The sequence below is a fragment of the Haemorhous mexicanus genome, chromosome 24 (assembly GCF_027477595.1).
Source record: "Haemorhous mexicanus isolate bHaeMex1 chromosome 24, bHaeMex1.pri, whole genome shotgun sequence".
Lineage (NCBI taxonomy): Eukaryota > Metazoa > Chordata > Aves > Passeriformes > Fringillidae > Haemorhous > Haemorhous mexicanus.
In genome coordinates this window covers 2,429,027-2,433,008 of record NC_082364.1, presented here as the reverse complement: position 1 = coordinate 2,433,008, position 3,982 = coordinate 2,429,027, and the positions used below count along the sequence as shown (strand labels likewise).

Here is a 3,982-nt window from a genome sequence, read left to right as displayed (position 1 = left end):
CAGGAGTGCCTGGAGGTGTTGGGAGGCAGGATGAGGCAGGGTGCTCCAGCACACAAAAGCAGAGTTTCCCTGAGGGGAGCAGAAAAGTGAATTTCCCTGCAAGGAGGAGCTCCCCAAGGAGAGGCTGTGCTCTGCAGGGTGCCAACATCCCTGTGCTCTTATCAAAAACGTAAGCAAACAACAAATTGAACCCAATTACGTTTGTCTCCCAGGCCTTTGTTTATACAGGGATTAGGCCTGGCTTCAGCTGTTGGGATTTGGGACAGAGCACAGCTCCAGCTGAACCCAGCTCTGCTCTGCAGCCAGGGCAGAACTGCTGCCCAGAGGAAGAGAAGTGCAAACCAGCAGTTACTGAAGCACTGAGGGATTTTTAGGTATGCAAGGGCATCTGGGGTGTCTGCATGCTGTAGGCTGAAAAAAAAAAAAAAAAAAAAAAAAAAGGTTGCTTTTTTATTACTTTATTAAAGAATAAAATTCATTTTCCTTTTTATTTCCCTCTGCAGGTGGCTGAGGCTGAAGCTCCTCACAATTTTACAGAATATTCTGAGCTGGAAGGGACCCACAGGGATCATAGTGGCATCACTTGGCCCTGTCAGCTGAGGAATCTCCTGGGTTGGGAAGGTGGGACAGGGGTCAGACGCTGGGCAGGGTTTGCTGGGGGCATGGAGCAAGGTGTGGAGAAGGCTGAATGGAAGATCTCGATGGTCAAGAGGGGACTTGTTGATAATTTGGGTGTTTTCTATATGAAACTTCAGCTGAAAATGGGAATCCAAGAACTAAATTAGAGGAGTTATGTTATATGGAAAGAAATAAATCAAGTCTAAACTTTTTTGGGGGGATAACTTTCTGATAAATCCCCCAAACTAAGATTTCCTGTGTCAGCAGCAGATGTGAACTCTTTCACTAAAATGGGAAGATCTCCTCCAAGGGGGATCAGAGGGAAGGAGGCTCATCTCTGCTGCCTCTGCAGATCTGTTTGCCTCAAATGCACTTGTTAAAAAACACAGAAATATCTCGAGGAATGCTGCCTTTAAAAACAAGTTATTCAACCTGGGAACTGCATTTTGGAGGCTGGTATTGAAGCAGAGGCCAAGTTTCCCTCAGTGCTGTCCATCCAAAAGCTGTGTTTGCTTTGACAGGCTTTCTGGAGCACCAAGGGGAGAGCCATAGGGAGATCCTGCAAGAATTCCATCCCAAGCATCCAAATGCCTCATTCCTAAAAGAAGCTGGAATGCTAATGCTGGTTTGTGTGTGATTATTATTTGGTTTGTGTGTGATTATTATTGATGTTTGATTAGATGGGATTATTTTAGGAAACGTAGTGAGAGGACAGGGACTAACGGGTTCAGACTAAAAGAGGGGGAATTTATCTTAGATAGAGAGAAATTCTTCCCTGGGAGGGTGGGGAGGTCCTGGCACAGATTTCCCAGAGCAGCTGTGGCTGCCCCATCCCTGGCAGTGTCCCAGGCCAGGCTGGAAGGGGCTGGGAGCAGCCTGGGACAGTGGAGGGTGTCCCTGGGCATGGCAGGGAGGGAGTGCAATGAGATAAGCTTTAAGGTCCCCTCTAACCCAAACCATTCTGGGATTCTCTGATTATCAGGGTAATCAAAACCTCTTAATCTCCCAGTGCTGAAATATCACAGCAGCCTCATCTTGCTGAATGTTGTCACCAAAGCATTTGCAAATGGCTTTTCTAGCCACATCTTTGCAGCTGAAGCTCCTCTGTGGGTTGAATGTGCTGATGAAAGGTGAACAAAAGAGAATTTCTGTGGTTGGACGCACAGGTAGGGCCTTGCAACTGAGGTGTCCTGTTCTGAGGAGCTCTGTGGTAGCTGGAGGCTGTTAGCTGTGTTAGGGTTTGGGGTGTACCATAACCTCAGCCCCTGGCCTGTGTTTGCTTTTGTTGTAGCCAAGCAGATGAACTGTGCAGCAAAATCAACCCTTGTGCTTGCTGAGGAGCTGAGGGGAAGCTGTTACACCTGGGTGCACATGGACTCTGCATCCCCATCCCCAGCAGTGTCCAAGGCCAGGCTTGGAGCCCCCTGGGAGGGGGCAAGGTGTCCTTGCCCATAGCAGGGCGTGGAGCTGGATGATCTTTAAGTTCCTTCCAACCCAAACCACCTGATCCCATTCCACAATTCCAGGTGTGCTCCAGCTCTGGGGCTGTGCTGCAGGCACTGCCTGCTGCCTCTCCTGCCCCCTCCTCCTCCCAGCCACTGGCTGCAGTTTGTATTTCCCCTTTATTGCCTTTGGCTCTGTCACGATGGGCGGTGCAGGATTTTTGTTCTTCACTTAATAATCTTCTGGCGGCTGTTGGACATCATTTCTCATTGTATTGGTGGAGGATTAGCTGGGCTGATGGGAGATATTTCCTGTCTTAGCCAGTGGGATGGGCTTTGCAGGGCCTGTGCCTTCTTTTCACATGGTGTAATGCTTTGTTTGGGAATGTGCAGAGATGGGAAGAAAGAGCAGCCCCTGAAGCACGATCACTTTTATTTGTGGCAAGAAGCCATGGAGCAGGCAAAATTACTGGTCTAAATTACTGGTATTCCCAGGCTGGGCAGCCCTCAGGGCTGGGGTTGAGGTCACTGGTGTCTGTTCATTGCTCTACATTGTTTTGGGGGGGCAAAATCTCTCTGTTTATCCCAAGCTTGTGTTTATCAAATCATAAAATCGCAGAATAGGTTGGAAAGGACATTAAACATTAGTTTACTTCAGCTTCCTGCCATGGGCAGGGACACTTCCCACCAGGCCAGGCTGCTCTAATCCCAATCCAACTTGGCCTTGAACACCTCCAGGGACGAGGGGCCCCTTTAGTTGCAGGTTTTCCTTTGGAAAGGTTGGTGAACGTGGATGCTCCTGGCACCACCTGCTGCATGCCTGCAGTTGATGAGGGATGCTGCAGGGCTGCTTTCAGGAGGCCTGGGAGAGGCTGTGGCTAATGAAGGAGCAGAGGGAACGTGGCCATCAGCGTGGCTGCAGAAATGTGTGTGCAGCCATCTCTGCAGGGCAACAGCAAACAAGAGTTTCTGCAGAAAACAAAGCAATCCTGGAGAAAGGTTGAATTTCTGGGAAAGCGGTTGGGGAAGGGTGGGTCTGGGTCCTGGTGACGGGATGAGGGTGTTATCTGGCATCTCTCAGCAACCACAGCCCCTCTCAGGTTACTGTTTACTGGCCCAGATGGGATCTCCAGGGGAAGCTGTTTCTCTTGCAAGAGCTCCTCAGCTCTCAGCACCAAGCCTTGTGCTCGCTCTCTCATCCAGCTGCAAGGCTTCAGTGACTCTTGAAAGCCCCCGGGGCTCTGTCTTCCTTCTGCTGTGTCTTATCAGAGCACGAGGTATTGTCCCTGCCCCAGTCTGGGCCCTGGATTTCTGTCTGCCAGCACTTCCCAGGCTGGGCCAGGACAGCTCTTGGCTGCTGAGATCAGATGCCCAGTGGGGCTGGTGTGACTGCAGAGAGGTTTAATGTTTCACCAGAGATTGTGAGTGGAGACAACCTCAGGACAGCAGAAAAGGACTTTCCCAGTTCCAAGGAGATTTCTTTTTCTTGTAATAATCAGTGATAGGTGTGGGGGGCGGGCTTGGCTGTGACATGATCCCTCTGCAGTGCCTTGCAAAGGGCTGCAGGATTCTGCAGCCTTCCTGCCAATTCCAAGTGTGGGATGTGGCACCAAATGCTAGAAACCCAGACAGCTCAGGAGTGGAGGAAGGAAATTAATGGTTTCTGAGAAGCTGGGGATAAAAATGCCCCACATTCCTTGTGGCTTGTAGTTTGTGCTGATTGAGTCCCTTGGTACCAGCTGCTCCAGTGAGTGTGCCTTGGGTTTTGTGGAATGCTCTGCTGTGGGATTGGCACCTCAGCTATCCCAGGAAAACCACTTGAAAAAGCTCTGATTTCTCTTTGTGGCAGCTTGGCTTTTGTGAGAGATGGGCAATGCCGTGGCTGACTCTCACAATTAAAAGGCAAATATCATGGAGGTATG

At 50.0% G+C, this 3,982-nt stretch overlaps 1 long non-coding RNA gene across 1 annotated transcript; it reads left to right on the top strand.

The window, feature by feature from the left end:
* Nucleotides 1-267: 267 nt before the first annotated feature.
* LOC132338041 (uncharacterized) lies at nucleotides 268-1,238 on the top strand. Its single transcript, XR_009489344.1, has 3 exons — nucleotides 268-374; nucleotides 504-621; nucleotides 1,140-1,238. It is a non-coding gene; the product is annotated as an uncharacterized LOC132338041 (long non-coding RNA).
* Nucleotides 1,239-3,982: the final 2,744 nt, after the last annotated feature.